At 42.6% G+C, this 20,122-nt stretch overlaps 1 protein-coding gene across 4 annotated transcripts in view; it reads right to left on the bottom strand.

Annotated features, from left to right (window-relative positions):
- LOC110973910 (D(1) dopamine receptor-like) overlaps nt 1–20,122 on the bottom strand; it is a 71,959-nt gene that overhangs the window by 38,140 nt on the left and 13,697 nt on the right. Inside the window, exon 1 of one of the 4 annotated variants that reach the window (XM_087144979.1) lies at nt 4,820–5,323. The exons of the other annotated variants lie outside the window; for them this stretch is intronic. The gene's annotated coding sequence lies outside the window, so the exon portion shown is untranslated. Of the gene's footprint in view, nt 1–4,819; nt 5,324–20,122 lie in introns of those variants that run through there. 4 annotated transcript variants of the gene reach the window in all.

The raw sequence follows: 20,122 nt of genomic DNA on the forward strand, positions 1-20,122 counted from the left end.
TGTTTTTTCTTACGATTAAAAAGGACACGTTGAAAGACACATCAGAACAGAAAGAGGAAAAAATCGAATAAATAGATAAGGGTTGGGAACAATTGAAGCAAACATAATGTACCGGTAGTCATTCACATATCTAGAGTCAGAATCCACCCCTTGATTATCAACCAGCGACGTGGCTGTATGCTGCATGGTAAATTCCCATCAAGTATACGCTCTACGGATTTGGAGAGGAGCCCTCAAGCGTCAGGTGTTGGGAACTCTAAACTTAAGTGAACCCTGAACCCATGAAACAAATAACAAGAGATTTCCAACAGGAACAAACTTTCCAGAAAAACAATCATTGTTCAAAAATGTTCTTGTTAGAAAACCTTTGAACGGGGTTACAGGCTGTTCTTTAACATACACCCTGGCTTTGCTTTCTACCAAAATTAATTTCAACGCCATTTAATAAGCAAGTGCATGATGACAACATTCAAGACTAGGGTATTTGTTTGTCAATCCTGACGACTTACTACTAACGACCTCTTTTTAATCATTACCTTTATGTTCACCTATACGTTATCTTCCATCTGACACTGTGGATCTCGAAAGCTGTTATAGTAAACTATGTTTTAAAAGGGAATTACCCATTATCTCGGGGTACATCACGCCTGCGTGTTCAGCATAATTTGCGCACAAGTTTTATGTCATAAAAGGGTACTTTTAACGCGTGCCTCTTCGCGAACACCTTCGAAAATCTAAATCTGCATCGGTATTTCGATATTTATGCACATACATTTAAAGCGACAGCTCTCGGGGGGAAAATGCGACTGACGTTACTGGTGGTGCGGAACGAGAAATACGTGGGCCGTGCACGCACTCGCTCCCTGACAGCTCGCTAGAGAGAGCGCTCTCCGGCCGACCAGAAGAACTTCGTTTACTTCCCCGGAGGGCATCAGACAATGCAAGCATGAAAAAAAAACCCACGGTCCTCGCGGTGTTGGTGTACTCCAGCATGCACCGAGGAAGAAATAATGATTGTTTATGCCGTATGAGCAGCATTGACTTTCGGGGTGTGGGGCCGGGTGAGACATGTTCCACGTACAGGTATATTTTGTAATGAAAAAAGGGGGACGACGAAGACGGATCGCAGAACACAAATTTGCTAGGACGAGGCCTGGGAAGTGTGTGGGCGGTGGTACAAAAGGCCGCAATCTCTTCATCGCTTCAAGCCGCGAACGCAGACAATCCGCCATTAATTCCGAGGCATGTTTAATGAAGGCTTACCGAGTAATGACACGCATGAGGCTTTGAAATTAACGATGGATAACCGACTTCACTAATTGAAATCGAAGAGATCGTACGAGCATACCATCGTCGCGCTGGAGTCGCCATACGTTACAGTACAGACACGCTTTAGCAGCAAAATTGGAGCCTGCACCAAGGCGTCGACAGCTCTAAAATGAGGTGTTTTCAGCCCTTTCATTACCCCCTCCCCCCGAACATTCCTGATAAATGTCAGGACGCCAGTTTTGACTGATCAAAGTATGTTTTCGAATTCAAGAAGAACAAGACACGTGCCGATATATGTCGATGAATTTAACGACACGTGTCATTTAACAACACGTGTCGTTTAACAAGACCTGTCATTCCATAATTGCGCCAAAAGTCCCATCGCGGTGCTAAGACTATAGTAAAGACATGGGAAAGCTTGCTTCCACGGATCAGCGACTTGACAACACTATTTTGCGTTCGGGGAACTAGACCAAGGCGACCTTCCGGACTGCAGAAAGAAAATCTACAGTTGAAGGGACTTCCCAAAATCCCCTTGAGATATTACAAGTATCAAGTGAACCAAATTGACGTGACTACATCAGGTAGATTTCGTCGCAAACACAGTAATGTATTTTTATATTTATAGAAGCCCCACTGACGACTACACATTATGCTTCGTCACCACAAAGTACGTAACTGGCGCCAGCATCGCTGGTACTCATGAGATTCGTCAACAAAAACCCACCATTAGGCGCTGCCTTTCTGAGCGGGACAAAAATCTATTCGAGTGGTCACGAAGGACATATCAAATCATACAGTCTTGCCAAATGTAATGCCAATTAACTCATCCAGACCTGCGTGTATCAATGTCCCGCGCGTCTCAGTGGACCATACGCACACACACCGGCAGGCCGTGCTATACGGCGCATGTCAGCACTACAAAATGCCATCGCCATGTCAACGAGACAATGTATACTTACGCGATTCTAATTCGAATATGCAATCGTTAACTAAAATTTCGAATCTTCTGGTTCGCGCTATTGTTGAATGTGACTCTTTTTGTTATACTCTGGCTTCAGACCACACTGTCACTGTCACAATGTAAATCTTTCAAATCATCTTTCTGTTCCAAAAGACAGTCACTTGGCCCGGCTGAACGAGTACAGTGAGAAAGCAAATCAGGCTTGTAGTCGACGAAATAATACCCCTTTAAAGAGACAAACACCTCATCATAAAGGGAAACCAGTAATGAATTATGGGAACTCTCAAATTCATGGCTGTTCCTCGTAAGCTGTGCCTGTCCCACCCCAGTTTCCTCGACCACCGTCGGCGACGGAGGCAGCCGGCAACCACGTGCATAGATATTATTCCGGCGTCCTGGTTTCAGACGGATAAGCCGCCATACTCATTCTGCCAGCATTCACCCATACCTTCCCTGAACAACAAGCAAAAGTATTTCCAAGGCTTTGGGCTTTTCTTGTCGCTCTTTCAATCCCGGCCAGCTACAAGATGCTGCTGTAGACTCGGCCCCGGCCGGCCGTATTGATTCGCACCTTCTCCGAAAACACGGACGACAAAATCTGGGTTTGGTAACTCAACACTCGAAGTTGGAACACCCGACGGAGACGAGGTGCAGTGTGGTATGATCGACGGCATCAGCACATCCGGTCATTAAGGGTACACGGGCTCCACGTGTCGCGAGAAACATCCCGCCAAAATTTCTCGGTTCACTGGCCGAGATGCAAAGCCTCCTTTTGCCCTTGCGTACTAAAGGCGTCGTTATCTCTTAGAGTAGTTACATGTAAGGTGCGAAACTTGAGGCCTGTCTTGTCAACTGCACGAATGTTAGTTTAAAATAATTATGACTGTGTAAACAAAGAGACAATCAGACATGTTCGTTTTTAATATGATTAATATATGCAGTTTGCAATGGAAAAGATTGCCAATTCCGTCAGACAATGGATCTGAGGAAAAATTATGTATGCTGAATGAAAATCGAAATTTTTTTCTGTTAAGTTTGTTTAATATTAAACAAATAAATATCATAAAAACAGCTTTCGTACAGGTCAAGTATAAAAAATAACGCGAACAAAATTCCCGTAAAAATAACCGACTGTAATGCTTAGGTTATGCTGGCCATATAGCCTTTGATGCAGATTAGATTTCGACAATAGGCCAATCAAGCAAAATGAACCAACTTGTATTTCCGTGCTTATATAGACTTTGATCCCTGTGAGAGCCAGTTCTGGAGCCGTCCGTTTCGGTTGGCTAACTTTGACCACGCACGGTTAATCAGAGAATGACAAATCAAACAAACCTCTGGATTAAGCCTTGAATAATTTAGGAAATTATGACAGGGTTTATCCTGCCTGTAAATATCAACTATCAATCGAGCAAGACTAATAAAAGCTTGGCAACGTGCCAGCTGCGTCTATACCCGGTACGTTTATCAGTTGACATATTGTCACTGAATTTTTTTTTATTGAAAATAACATGTATTTCAATGTTCCTGGAAAAATACAGCAGGAATGTCATCATGTTATGAAGGTCTTGAATGCAGACAGTTATCAGTGTAATGAAATAATGCGGTACTTGAACAAAACGAGTAAAAGAACGTTAAGTATAGGGTTGAGTAAAATGTTTTCTTTTCTTTACGTTTTACAGACAGATATAGCATCTTGCGATTAGAAAGATCAACAAACAATGCCGCAGAGGAAATTTGGTTCTAACATAATATTATTGAAACGGAGGAACAAAATTGGTAGCAAACCAATAAACCCCTGGCTTGAGTAAACAAGCATTTGCACATTGCAAAATTGTGTGCACATGCAAAATTGCTCTAAATGGTATGATTTTTTAAAATACAGGACAGAGATTTTTCTCGGAGAGGATGATGAGAACTACGACAGCGCCTACGCCTACACTTTATACATTTAAGCCTTCGTAAGACCGTAAATATGTGACCAGTGCATTTTATTCGGTCGCGCATATACGATTTCGCACTTGTCACCTGTACTACCGGCACCCGACACTGCCAAGTCTGCCGGGTGGAAAAGGTTGAAGTGGAAACAAGTGCCAAGTCGTTGAATGAATCGAATTGACCCTCGTCGAAATCTCACCTCTCTGATCTTCTTTTTTACGGACAAACGGCTGGGTCGATCCGAAGAAAGCCATTTTGGAATTTAAACACACAAAACATCCTATTTAACAAAAGGAAATCTGGATTTTTGGTTTACATGTTGATGTTTGAATCGGTTACTCTACCCGTAATTTGTGTAATATTGGAGTCTGTACAATTTCAATAATTATGTATTAGCATTGGCAGCAAAATAACAATGTTGTTCGTGTGATTTTTGACTTCACTGAGGAAATAAATTAAAGTTGACCGGGACTCGAACCCCAGACTTCCTCATTTGAAGCGTTCTTCACAAGGCTCTCCATAGGTTTACTCGTCCGTACTGATTTTTCAAAGGTCATGAATCTTTTCTCGCAAAAAAAAGAGCGGAAAGAAGAGAGAGAGAGAGAGTTGCGTTATTGGCACGTCACTACCAGAATGGAACATTCCTACCTTAGTGGCTGCGTGCAAGGGGATGGTAGAAGTCTATCCAATTAAAACGCTTCCTGTCTAAAGTAATCCAACGTTCTCAACAAGTCTACAGGGCCGCCACGCCACGCATCATGACGGATGTACTTCTGGCAATCGAGGGATCTACCAAATCCAATTTTCAGCGTATTTACCGCCGTTGCAGTAACCGTGCCCAAAAACTGTCACTCCGGTTAGGGGGAAGAAGATCAGCGACGATTTCTTTCATTCCGGGATCCCAGGGGTGGTATTCAGTTTCTCGGAGGGACAACAGTTGCGACTGCGCCCCCCTTGTCGGGGCAGGTCTAATTCCCCGACGCCGATACGACTGGTATTGTGGTCGCTCCTCTGTACCGTCTGCAGGGAAATCTGTGTGGCCCGTGTACTGATTAGAACGCAGTTAGCGTTTAAGCACAGTCGTGCGTATGAAAAAAATAAAGCCTGGGCAAGAATTATTCTCGACAGGCTCTAGCGGCCACTCAACCTCCAGGCGAGGACTTAAACCGAGCGTGATTGAAACAAAGAGAGAAGTCACACGGGCTGCGCCGCCCGCTCGCGCATGTGCCGATGAGCACGGGCCCCACTTGATCTCTTTAACTCGCCACGCGAAAGAGAGAGGGAGATAGAGCCCGGGATGCGTTTTGGCAGGAAAATATTCCCGCCAAAATGTCAGAGGAGCGCCTTGTCTGGGATGATGGATGGCACGGGGAGATTGTTCGCGTAGGTGCATTCTGTTATTAAGGAAAGCTTGGCTCGGAGCTAACCAGCACCGGAAGTTCTGTCGCAATCTGCAATTTTGTTTTTTTTTTATTATGTCCTGGTGATCGAAGGTGTAAAACTACTGAATCTTATTTCATCTCGGTGATCAATCAAGCTTGCAAGCGTTTTAATATCTTTTCATTAACGACAGGGAGAAAAAATGCTATCCATATTGCTCCTTTTCTGATCCTACAAAAAGGCAGCAGGGATCATCCAAGCCTGATCGATATCCGCGGACTGCAAATTAAATTCTAAAGCTGTTTTTTTTAACTCACGTTTCAATTACCTCGATTTAATACAGCTATTATTAAAGGGTAGAGTGCCAGAATGTTGTTAATGTATTAATAGAGCGTATTTGTGAATGCTCATAGAAATTGCAAAGTATGCACAACTTGAAACGGTTGAGTCAAGCAAACAAAACATGCGTTGGAAATATGACTCATCTTAGAAAAACACAAAAACCAGTCTCATTCATTCAAGGTATTCTACACATCTGATATTCAGATATTCTGTTATCTCTTATCTTCAAAACCATCTCAAGGATGAAGGCATGCGATTTTAAGTGCCGGAAGGTTTATAAGGTTTCAATAACCCAGACGTATCTACTTCTGAACTGTGAATCATTTGGATAAATAGGAAAATGTAGCCAAGACAAAACTATGAAGAGTTTGCCGACAAACAAACAAAAAAAAAACCAGACAAACTACACATAAATGAGATGGAAACACCTGGTCCACGCCTCGCTAGGATATCAGCGCTGATGGGTTTGCAATCGTCTCCAGTGCAGAGAGTTGTCGCTATGCTTAAAGAGACTTGCTGGCTGACGCCATCTAGAGACATAATACTGCCAACTTTGGCCGTTTTATGGAGATATTGAAACCAGCAATACGGTGTGAACCGGCAGTAGTTCGTGAAACGAAATTAAACGAAAAACATCAGAATTGGGAAAAATATACACGGGAAAAAAATAATATCAACATAGTTATCTCTAAAGTCAGCACTTTTTACCATGCTGCACATTCTCCCCCATTACACTTCTAACTGCCGATGTAAAGCATGAACAATGAGATATGCTCATGTCATAACTAGATAGCTTGTTTAATTAAATCAGCCATGGCATTAGCGTGTCCATCGTGAGCAAAAGGGGCTTCATTTTGTCAAAAGGGGGCGCTATACTGTAAAAAACCAACGTTTAGAGTTTAAACACTTTTTTGTACCCACTTTTTCCAAACGTTTAATCCAGGACATGTTCATTAAAATGTGTTTAGGAATATGTTTAAACACAAAACGCTTTTCAGTGGTACATGTTTAGCTTTTTAAAATCCGTTTAGCATTTCAACACATCCCTAAACGCATTAATCTACACATGTCGCTGTTAAACATGTCAAAAAGTGGGTACAAAAAATGTGTTTAGAAATGTGTTTAAACTCTAAGCGTTGTTTTTATAGCCTATTGGCTGGAAATTGGCGCATCAATGGAGGAACATTCCAAAAAGATCTTATGAGTAGCCCTTGTCGAGGGGTGTCCAAGGGTAGCATAGACTCTCACCTTGAAGATGGCCACTACGCATAAAAAGGGCAGTTCTCTTTCGAGAACTGGTCAAAAACCCTGAACAAGTGATACTTATTTCCACTGGGCGATAAGGGACAGGAGTTTCACATTTTCCACGTGCCTTACCCACGGTATTGAACACAAACAGCAGAGGAAGAGGACTAGCAAGATATCTCATATTCCTCCGCGTAACGCGGAGGAGGGCGGCGTGGTGCGTCCCCTAACCCGGTGAAGCTTGGTGTGCCTTTGAATCTCATGGGAAAAATAAAAACAGCAAACCCAGCGAGGTCAAATCAACAGCTTACAGCATGCTTTAACCCTCCCCCATCAAAACTGTTAGATAAAAAGTGCAGATTAAAGACGGATTGACCCTTCTGTAGCTATAGCCAAGGGGACGTAATCATGTCGGCGCTGCTCTTTTCTCCGGGTTCTTAAAAGTATTAATGAGAGGGGCTTACGAGATACGAAATGTGCATATTTAATTGGCAGATGCTAAGAAGCGGAAATTAAAACATTTTTAGGTCTTACCTAGGTCTTAGCACTTTTCTTTGTGGTTAAGTATTTCCGTTTCAGGTAGCCTTACGTGTTCTCACAATCTGAAGATTATAACTTGTCAAAATTCTTCCCATATGCAGTTGGGCGAAGTCTTCCAACTAAAGGGTTAATGATAACAATGAAACGAACAACAGAGACTTGTTTTGCTGATAACATCGGGACACCGAGGTATTAAGTTGCATCAATGTCTTGTCACCGATCGTCACGTCTAATCTTCGCAATGCAGTTGTGATCAAAACACTTGCAAAAAACAATCATCAATCAACCAATTTTCTCGGTATTAGAGCAGGCTCAAGCACCGCCGCTGCCGGAAAGTATGGTACCTGCACGCCGGCGTTTACTTTGTCCTGTAGTTCGTTCAAAATTGAAAGATATCCGGTCAGAAGCTCCTTCCGAAGTAACCATGCAATTTCGGCGATTGACAGCTCCATTTTCGTCACGAGGCGTGCGTGTAAAGGCCCTGTATAATCTGTGTGACCTCGGCGACAACAGCGCTTAGGCCTCGAAAAGTAGTTTTCTATACCCACAAACCGTGCCTTAAAAATAGCCGTCACGTCGTTTTGCGTCTTAATATTTGATTGAGTACCAAGCAAAAACCGAGACCACTGTCTCATGGGAGTCCTGATGTTTCTTTATTCGTCAGTCTATAGCTCATCCCAAAAGATTCACGGCACTGCCCCGGACAGTAATCTCATCGGACAGTAATTTCATCATCACCGATTTCGTCCACGTAAAATAGCAAACCGCTAGTGACGACGGGAACAAACATCTTTCTTATTTCAAAGTAGTAAATTAAAAATAAATAGCCGACAGAGCTCTGACTGATCTTACCGCAAGTATCTCAGGTGGGGAAGATTTTCACAAAACCAAGTCCTCGAGGCCGCATGTTTCTCGAGAGAATCTGTAAAGATGCCCTAAGTGGAGGCTTGATTTTTGACATCCCGGCTCCCCTGTTTTTGTTAACACAGCCGCGCCCCACAGGAAGGTAAGCAGGCGGAGATCTTGTTAAAAACTTCCCCTCCATATCAAGTTTGGGATCTTATGTGAACAAGAGTGCTGACGCTGCCGAGTGATTCATCCCATAGGAATTCCAGTTATTGTTTTAAGATCACTTGTCAATTTTCTGCCTGTTAAATTTGTCACTCGCGGGTGAATTCCTAAAAATTGGTGGAGTTTATACCGTCACTGATTTCTACCCCTCTGCCACAATTCTCTACCGATGGTGATTAGATAAACCCAAAGATACACTTTTCGATTTCGATTCTTTTTACAAGCCTTCCACCGATACGCACCCCTGCCACGTACTGAGTTAATTTAAAGGATGTTAAAGGATGCCATCGTTTACAAGCAAGTGTCCAGTCGTGTTTATCAGTCAGTGCTTCATCTACTGTTTCCCTCTGTGTTCATCCATGGGCGGTAGGGGGAGGGGGCACCACACGGGGGAAATGAAATAAAAGCAGCGAGAGTCCGCAGGAGGAAATAAGCAAAGTAATGAGTTTGGAGGAAGAGTTCATGGATGAACCAGCCGTCAGGTGTTTCCAAAAAAAGCCACTTTACTTCCATGCCCATCCCTGCTCAACTGAGCATCGCTACAGACTCCAGCCGTATATACAAGGGTCGATACGGGTGTATAACCCCGTCGCACTGTGTGCGAGCGGGGACATTTTTATACTCTTACCCTCAGCTCCTCGGTGTGCAATTATCGAGACGTTTCTGTTAAACCTTATTATACCCATAACAAGTTGTTTGTGTTATTACACTAATGAAAGTCCGGGCTCCACAGGCATTTGCTCGCCAAACCTAAACATCCAGCTCGATGTGAAAACTAATCTGCGCTCCCTGGCCTCGTCAGCTAGGATGGGTTGCCCGTGGCAACGGAGGAGGGGGAGGCAACACCAGATGGGATATTTCATGGGGGTCCAACTTTATCACTGTCCCCATCTCCGTTGTCCTGCTCTGACATGTTCGTTCTTACGGTCTACTTTACTTTTGAACTTGTCAAATCGATCGGTCTTATATAGACGAAGACGACTGGGAGACATCCGTTCAAGAGGCTGGGGAAAGTTACAGCTTCGGCGGAGCGAGAGAAAGATTATGAAAGCGTCGATAGAAGGAGGCTGGTTTGGTTATCAAGACATCAACAAAACAACAGAAACTCATCAAAAAGGCTATAAGCTGTTTGTGTGTTCCAGGGAATACATCGAAAAAAAAATATGTTTAGATTTTCAACGAAAAAATTTAAAGCAACCGGGTTTTTAAAACTGGTGACATGTTCTATCCAGAGTTGTGTAAAAAAAAATGAACATTGGCCATGTTCGCTTCAGGAGTCCCGTTTTGCACTTTCAGCCCACGACTTCAAAACTAGGCTATATTGTAACTTCTAAGTTGTGATTCATTTCCATAGAAACAACAAACATACAAAAGAAAACGTGGTAACATGGAGACATGCGAGTTTCAAAGGGAGAACGGGTTAGACTTTTGAAATTCCTTCACAGAACATGACTAATTTTGTTCAGTCCCATCTCGGTTTTGACTTTTCATGTCTGTAATGAAATTCTTTGTCCCTACAGAAAAAAACACTGCTACATGTCTTGTACAGCCAGTGTTGTTTTTTTTCAAGCCAAAATCGCTCAGCCTCATACATGCGCACAGTTTATTCAAACGACATTCTCCCTCGCCCCCCCCCGGGCGCGAAAAACACAATATTGTCTCGGCTGGGCGTTTTCATAACGCCCGCTGTTGTCATGGCAACCACCCAGGAGATTTCTTCATTCTAGGGAGTGCTTTTCTGCTAATTTTTTTTTCAAATTCTAACTTCTTTGTTTGTGGTAAAAGAGTCCGGTGAGATGAATTTGACCAACTCCTAGATAAGGTGGCCTTGTATTTGGAGGACGGATGGGCCTAGTCCATTAGCAAGGGCGAGATGGCCAAATTGTGCTCCGTCCAGTAGAGACAAATTGAAATCGGCCAAGTGAGACCTGTCCTCCTATGAGGTAATCCACGGGGAAAGCCTATCTTGCGAATTATTTATTGGACGTCGCACACTTCACGTTATGTTTTGAGATTTTAGAGTAGTTATAAGATTGACGATGAAAAGCCTGATATATTTCTCGGCCCAGTCGGGCCGCCATTTCAACTTCGCATGTAGTTCGAAGAAGTATTTTTAAATTCCGAGAGGGCGCCAATGTCCTTATTCAGGTTTACAAAAATAGTCCATTAGCTAATACAAAATGTTTCCAAAAGCATCGGACAACATAGAGTATTTTGACAAATGATGCGGCCAAAAAAGTGAAAAGCACAATGTAAAAACAACATCATCCGTATAGCAAAAATTTGCATTTTGCAAACTGTCATAGGCGGGCAGTTTTTATTCTTTCTGAGCTTGGAAGAACCCTTTATTGGACCTATTGCGTTGCGACAATTTGAGAAATTATTTTATATACGCATTTACTGATCATGAACATAAAAGCAAAGCTAAATACCCCTCCAAGATCACTGCTGTACAGAAGAGCCTATACCAGCCAAAGAAAAAAATCTCGTTCTACTCTAATGCACAGATACAAGCAAGCAATAACAACAAGCAGATAGAAGCGACCTTTCAATCCCCGTCCGTTGTTATTTTGTGACGAGCAGCAAAGCGTCCGTCCTCGTGAATATGTCCGCGCATCAAACACAGTCTCGCCTCTCCCACGTTGTTTTTGCCAACCATTTTGTCGTTCACAAAAGGCCAAAGTCGCGACCTTGAAGAACAGCAAGCTTGCCTTTCAGCTCAATCGACTGGGCATCCGTGCACAGATTAAGGAGAAGAAAGCCAGCCTCACATGTACGGCTATCTATGAATTAAGCGCCTCTTTCACAATTTTTGATAAAGCTAAGGCTTCCTTTAATTCCTTAAGTTGGAATAATACAGAGCGAGAAAGGCACTTTGTCGGGATAAAATCTGATTAGCTTTTATGTGGGGATATTCGCTCGGATGCGTATCACGGGACGGTGCGTTCAACTGAAAACATTCTCAATTTGTTAATTACTGTTCCAAGCTGGAAATAAATATGCAGAAGGTGTCAAGGTGAAGATTGAGGCATCGGCAAGGGGGTAGAAACCACAACAGAATGACTCTACAGTCAGACCTGACTTAAGTGTGAGTTCTTTTGAAACTTGTGAAAGCAATTAATAGCATATACTGAGCCAACCCGGTCGGTCCACATTCACTGTGCCACCATATGCACGAAGTCAGCACGAGCAGTGTAGCACATACGGACACAATTATGACTACCTTCAAGCGTCAGGTTCTTTGTTGTTTTTCAAGTTGCTGGTTTACTTAAAATCAGTTTGAAAGGAACTTCAAGCATGTGGCGATTTAGTCTACATATCAACGTGGATATCTGCTAAGAATTACTGACAATATGAACATGCTGACCTTAATATGCCTCCGAGGCCGTAGCAATTTTAACTTCACATGCTCTGAAACATTCCATATGGTTTGGTATGTCCTTTTTCAACCATTTTTTTTCTGTGTGTGTTTAGTCATTGCATTTTTATCGCTTCGCGCCTAGGTCTATTTCCCATTGTTGACAACCCAATTATTACGTTAAAGTGGGCCGTTGATCGATCTCTGACCGACATTACTAAAGGAAAGCCCACCTATGTCACAGAGAATTTTACAAGAAATTATGTGTATAATTATACGCCCTTGGAAGCGAATCGATTCGATATTGTAGCACGGCATACACGCCTCGATGCAGAGACTATTCACGGTGACTATAAAGAAACGGTATCTTCCGGTCATTGTGAAGATCGGCAAGATGCTATTTCCCGCGCGTTCTATTACTTCCCGCCATTTTTCTGTTGGATTGAATACCATCAACATAATAAAAGCACACTGCGGGGGGATACGCTTGTTTTTCACCAATGGGTTCCTCATGGATGATCGTGTTCTTCCGTTTCCTCCCGCGTCTTGAAATTACACCATCTGGACAAATCCATGATGTGATGAAAGACATTTGCAGACATAATGTCTTGACTAAACGATCTCTTCTATTCCCAAATTAAAGCTGCTGTTTTGGCTTTTGATGAGAAGCCCCAAATCGCGGTTCTCTCCACTGGAGAACCAAGTTACCCCAGCAACTGCATCGACAAAGACAACGCAAAACAAAACATGTGCTGTAATATTCTTGTCCCTTCTTTATGGTCAATTTAAACGCGGCATTGTTCCATTCAAAACAATGTTGATACAGGTTAAAACATCAGGGCTTTTCCTCGCAGTTTAACCTGACATCAACCTCAGATCTGAGTAATAGGCTCAGTTTTTAAAAAGGGTATAGCTCTGCCCTGGTGAACGTAAGATGCAGGGATTCCCGGTCGGGAAAAGACGATTAAGGCAGAGATGGAAAAAAGATAGAACATCATCTCCCCCTCCCTTGGATAGTATTTATGGATGAGTTTATGTTTCCTGTATTAAGGGCAAACACCCATCTCTGCTATAGGCTCCATCCATAAATATCAAATAGAATATCAACTTACCAGTACCTCAAATGTCAAGATATCTCAATGTCTTAATTACCAAAAGTTAAGAGAAAATTTCCTTCACTGATTAGGAGAACCCTTACAGAACAAAATACTCGATTTAGCGGATAAACAACTTATATTTAGTGTGTAATTAGGTATCACTCACCAATGAATCCGAGAAGAATATCATATCCAACTTGAATTCCACGGGCAAATTTCAGCTATGAACTCAAGGCACTGTAAGAGCTCACAAAGGGCTTTATAGATCGGCCGTAACTGACGTCTCTATCTGATAAAATAAAGACCGAGTCACTCGGTGTCTTAAAGCGGAGCAGGACGACACCAAACGGCAAGTGTTGTTTTCACAGACCGCGCGTAAACGACAACCAAAGCAGTCAAGGGCGGCCAACGGTGATGACGCAGCTCATTTTTTTGTGTCTCCCATCTAAGCGACGGTGATGCCGACCAGGAATGAGTTTGGGGGCAGCGAGGGGCAAGCATAAGGAGGTGAATTCCATCTTGTGGCTAGAGAGCCATGCCCTGGGATGTTGGCACTGAAATATGAATTTTTACGTTTCTGGAATAAACACGAGTAAAAGAAACCGTGGATGAAATTAACGTTCAAGGCGGGATTTAATTGCTGCATTCAACTGGACTGCTTCGCAAATTATCGAGATAGTGTCAGTCCACGCTCGCGACACAGAAGATGAAATCTATTTGGTAAGCGAGTCCTGTCTGTTAAATAATGTTGTTAAGTAAGAGGGGAGACAGAAGAATTCCTTTTGTGATGAGATTCAATGTTGTTAATTTTCCATTTTTTTTGCACGGCGTGCAACTCTGCCATTATACCAAAATGCCAAGAGTTCATAACAGAGCTCCCTATCGACAACCTTTCACTAACAAAACACATTTTGTGAACTGAGGTTCTGGGGATATTCTTTGATATCAACATCACCCAATCCAATAGCTAGGGATGAAAAGTGAACAAATAACACGAGCGCCACTCAGACTAAACGTTCTTTTTGGCGCAAAAAGAGCCAGGCATCCAGTGACGTCACAGCTCGCACACTCTCGAGGCTTGGATCAGATAACACCCAGAACCTCCAAATCAGGGATCTTTGCATACTCAGTTTAGCCGTTCGGGATTAGTAAGCCAGGCGTTTTGGCCATTCCTTTGGGGACTGGCTTTATTTTTAGCGGGAACATTCGCAGCCTTGTTCCACACGGGCCGTCTGACGTAGGCATACTTTAAGACACAAAAGTTCCTGATCAACGCTAATTATAAGGTGGCCACTTGTCGAATCACTGTCTGACGTAAGAACTGTCGTTATGATGCCGCATTTAGAATCGCCTTTTACCTGAAACACATCATAGGATCTCTCTCGTGCAACGTACGTAAACTGCAGTAAACTGTCTCCATGTAAACTGTTTCCATGAATTCTTGCCGATTTTATTTCCCTTTCTTTCAGAAAAGAACAGGGTATTATTGATTGAAGGCATTGTAACCGAATGTTTTCATCGGCTGACAATTTAACATCAAGAGAATCGGTGCGTGACAATGATGCTATGTTGCGAATAAATAAAAAAAACACCGCTGGACTCGTCAAACCTGATTAGACATTCACGTCATTCAGAGGTAAAAAAAAATCCTTGAAAATTACATTTCAGCAAGTAATCTTATATCCCATGAGTTTGATTAAATCTAATAATAGTTGCGTCCCAGATGACAGGCATCAAACCTGAAATTCATATTATCTATAGCCAAGTTTGGGATAATGCAATAACATGGCAAATTGTGCCGTTCGTAATGGATGAGGTTGTCGGTGGGAAATACAAGCCTGTGACAGTACAGAGACGAAACGCTGAAAATGTCGGCGAAACTACACCTTCGGGCATCAGTATACTGGTACGAAATTGGACTCCTGTGATATCTGATATCTTTTACCTTATATATACACGGATTTTCTAATATTCCTACGAGTACAAGTTTTTATTGTCAAACTCTGTACATACATTAAGGCCGGTGCACATTATGGCACATACACGTCCGTAGTCCGTAGGCCTATATATTTCAACGGGTCCGATTCCAAGGCAAATACACTGTACAGCAACAGATATTGCTATATTGGATATTGCTATATGTGGATGTAGCGTTGGATCGAAAATGTTTCAGACTGTTCCAAAATTCAACGAAGTAGTTTTATGTACATCTGCATATAAAATACATCCATATACGTCCATCTAAACACACATAGATCCATACAATAAACATCCATATATACCCATACATCCACACACACACACGAAAGAGTGTATTTGCCTGCAACTGGGGACCCCCTATTGTTCCTCTTTTGTTTGTACTTTAACTTTTTTAGAAGACCACCCATATGTTTTGTACACAGTTGTCAATCGGTCACCCTCTGTCAATCGGGGACCTTATTGTCCTTTATTGTCCAGGGTCCCAAATTGAATGCAGAAACAAACTCACATACACACCCATTTACATCCATATACGTACATCCATATACAAAAATCCTGCCAGAAAACACCCAAAATAATGCCAAATGTCCATGGTATAACGGCTCTCTCCATACGAGGATAACAGAGCCATTTCTATAACTGGGACAAAGTTTCTCGCAAAACCTTTCAGAGGATTTATTCAGCAAAGCTCTAATAGCAACGTACGAGATGGCTGCAGATCAGCCATCCTACACATTTTATCCTCAAGACAACAGCAGAAGACTGTACATGTGCGCTTTGCGTGTGTTCCTTTAATAATTGGTTTGTGAACTTACCGAGTCAAGTTTGTTTTCCCCACAAACCTACTTTGGTGTTCCGAGATATCAGACACCCTCCTGAAAATGGTCATGAATATTTCCGTCCTCCAACAATGTTGCTGCGGCTGGCGCTGCAGCCTACAACAAAACTACATAATACCGTAAATCTATACGGGTACAAATTCGGTGACATAGTTTCTCTTTCTCTAATTAGGAAGTGTTGGCTCACATCGCCAGATAATTTGATCGCATCCATTAATGACAAACGTGTCCCGGTCACGGCTCTTATCTCCTCGGGAAAATGGGCCTGATGTGCGAACGATATATGAAATTGCCAACAAGTTTGGACGGATTCCCGACCGGGTGACAGTAGACTTCCATAGGTCGCTTCTTCATTGTCAATTCCTACAACTGCGTCAGGGCATGCCTCACTTTGCTCCTCTTGACCGCTATAGGTTAGAGAAACGCATCCAGTTTGAAGACGAATAGGGGTACACATCATGCCGTCGGCTATTTATACGGTCAAGCAATTAACTTCAATATCCCATTTTTTTCGGATTTCACATAAAACTGAAAAATCTGATGCAGAATTGTAAAATTGAATGTGCGTCTAAACTGTACCTTTTTTCACTCTAACCTAGATTTCAAGTCCTTGCGTTGTCACCGTAACGGTGTTTTCAGGTGCCTTTATGTCAAAATCTATATCAAATTTTATGTCCAGGGCCAAAATTCTGATATAGGCAAAACATAGCCAGAACAAACTACTCGCGTGGCCTATAGAAAATGCCACACTTCTTTATTTGGCGTATTTATACGATTACCAAGTCCACAATCGACAGAGTCAGTTTGCTTAGCTATCAAGATCTTCATCAGGTGGCAAAAAGTAGCCAGGGTGTGTGAAAAGTGAAATGTACATTTCAACAGAAAAACAATTACAGGAGGAATCACACTGTCCTTATTTTCCCACATTCCTGAGGCATTTCTTGCTGAAGATTTCTGTAAGCCGTGCAGTTCGGCTCTTTTGAGGCTGTGCTTTGCAGTTTGCTGTCAGTCGAGAGACACTCGCGGCGAGTCTACTGCTTCTAAGATGCACTCAGTAAGATTGGAAACCCACAACCTTCCATCCGTTAATTGTTGTCTACAGGAGAGCAATTGGGGGTGGGGGGGTCAACGCGACACCACCGTGCGTGGCTAAGACGAGTTACCGGATACCTGCTCTCACTCAACGCGACAGACGTCGTGTCCAGCCAAGCCAAGTCATGCCCACGGTCCTCACCTGACGGGAAAAAAGGCGAATGCGTCTTCCAAGCGGCACAAAGAAAGAAACGTAGAGGAAGAAAGAGAAAGAGACCCTTGCTCGTCTTTATAGCCTGTGTTAGTATATCCAGCGACGACAGCTGAAACGTTCCCGCGCTCGGTTTATACGCCTTAGCGACAAGAGAGCTCCGGTTACGATAAACACACCGCAGGAAAAAAAAATGAGCGAAGGCCGAACTTGTATCTGACTTATTTAATAACCGGTAAAACGATACGGTCTTTTTTATCTGGCTCCTTTGTTCCCCGGGGAAATAGGAGAAACTTCACTTCAGCAAATATCATTTTTTTGTAAGTGTCAGAATACAATCTGTTGTGGTAGCTCTTCCCTTCTCCTCCGAGGACAACGGTAATTGCCATTTCTGTCAAGTTAACGCCGAGGTTTCCAAGCATTGCCGCCACCTACTTGCGTATGTCGGCATCGAATATCTCTCCTCCTTTTTTCACTCTATCGTCCTCTTTTCGTCGACCCCGCCTGCTATTTTCGTCCGTCGTGACGCACCAATCTCAGAGCATCGCTCATCGCGAAAGTTCAAGGTCTGCCTCTCTGAAGAAGACGAAATTGGCTTTCAGTCGTTACCCCCCCCACCCCACCCCACCTCCTTCAAAAATAGAGAAACTTGGTCAGTTCATTTCTTCCCGATGATTCTCAGGAACCGTGGCGATGACGTGACTAGCGCATTTTTTTTTCTTGCTCTCGGCATTCGCCACAGCCGGTCTGATCTGTACGAGGTGTAACCTTCTGTCATGGTCGACAGTGCGGGAAAATGTCAACTATTGAGCAATGTTTCTTTTTCACTTCCACCCTGTGAACGCATAATCATATAAGCCTGGGCTTGCGTCGGTTGTGTCCAACAATACAGGACAAAACAAGTCTAATAACATTAATTATGGAAGCGAGGAATACCCTCAATAATACAATATAACGGACACGATAATCAATAACAGATCAGTAATGGCTAACCAGCTTAAAGAACTAATACGGTAAAAAATTAGGCACTCTGAGAATTCAGTAGGAATGTCTTTAGTTTACATTTGAATATTACTTGAAGAGCGACTTGTTATGTAAGATGGAACATTCAGTTCCAGTTTTCTTGGTCCAGAGAAAGAAATATGTTCAGGGAAAGTTGTTCAGATTTTGATAAAGAGTATGACAACCATGTATAGATCTATTGGATTAAAAGATTGTGAAACGATTCCAGAAGTATTTTTCCCCTTTGAAATGAAATTTGGCATGTGACAGCTTTGGTATGAGGGCTCGTTCTTAATTTTATTTTGAAATTTATATATATTTAATTTCTCTTTAGTATTTCGAACTTAAGACCATGGATCTCCCCTTTTTAAATTAAGTGACAATCTTTTAGGCAGGTTTCAAACAGATACTTTGATTAAATTCAACATTAAGAACAACATTTTACAACAGTCTATATATCTGTGCTACTACTTAAGTTGAATATATTGGTGTCGTCAGCAAAAAAGGATAAAGTAATGGACCCGATGAAGCACTGAAAATATCATACAAGGAAAACTGCTTCAAATGGCTCAAAAAGAGATCTTGGGTGGTACTCGAAGACGAGGAGCAAGGGCCTATTTTAGTACATCATTTCCTAGCTGTTTTTAGAAAGATAGCAACGAGGCCAATGTAAAAAGTACCTCTTATGCCATACAAATTCAGCTTTATGCAACAAACTGTTATATTTAATATGTCAAACGCCATTTACAAATCCAGAGAGACACCAAGAAATGTACGTTATATGCAGTTATAGTCAACACTTTATGTTCCGCATTCCCTTTAAAGGCAGCCTCCTGTATTTCTTTCAGTCAGGGGGTACAACGGCCAATGATGGCCACACCAAAACGTCGAAAATCGCGGCTGACGTGAGCCTCTGCGTGTGCACATGCATCGGTAATATACGTGCACTTATGAAACAATGTTCATCTTTGCTTAAGTCACTATTTTGATGGACGGTGGACGGGATACCTTTAAAATCAGCAGCAGATAATGCAACTCATATGGAATGACGGAAATAGTCAAACGACACATAAACTACCCGCTAGTTATTAGTTTGGCCGGAAAATTCAATTGTAGCTGTCTCATTTCCTGATGTCTACACGCCGTGATTTAAGCCCCATATCGACAACGGCAGGGAGAAACTTCAAGGCAAATGATGTTTGCCGTGGGACGGAGGTAATGGCAAACCCCCTACTCCACGGACAAGGAGGTCTAAGTGTTACCGGCGAGCTAGGGTGACTCCGCAAAGGGTCTGCCTCATCAACCACTTCACCAGACCCTCAGTGTTGCCCCGGCATTATTAAAGAGCTTTGTCTCTGCTTCGGGTGTCTTCTGCATTAGTTAGGGCCGCATTCAATTATGCGACTCTCATTATTTGAGGATTTTCAAAAGGTGCAAGATTAGATAATGCATGCATTATGAGACATGTGCTAATGGGCATTCTCAATACATTCGTATTTATGGTCACAAATTTAATAGCTCAACACAACTACAAGAGGCCCTCCTGAGAAGTCAAGACAGTAGTCCGTCAGTGCATTTCCATCACTGTAAACGTGAGAATATTGTATTTTTTGAGCATTATCTATGAAAATATGCACTTTACTTGAATGTATGAATACGGAAACATCAAAAAGGAAGAGAGCCCGGAAGAAGTTGGCAACCTTACAATGACTGTAGGTATAAAATCGACACGAGGCAGAATGCCAAGCTTGAGGAAATATGAACCAACTTACAATAACCGACTTTCATTACTGTGCATGGTCGCATTACAAAACACTGTCGGGATACCAGCCAAGCCTGGGTCAAGCTTGCTGA

Source organism: Acanthaster planci, linkage group LG13, assembly GCF_054643075.1.
Source record: "Acanthaster planci isolate LZ-2023a linkage group LG13, COTS_SCS, whole genome shotgun sequence".
NCBI lineage: Eukaryota > Metazoa > Echinodermata > Asteroidea > Valvatida > Acanthasteridae > Acanthaster > Acanthaster planci.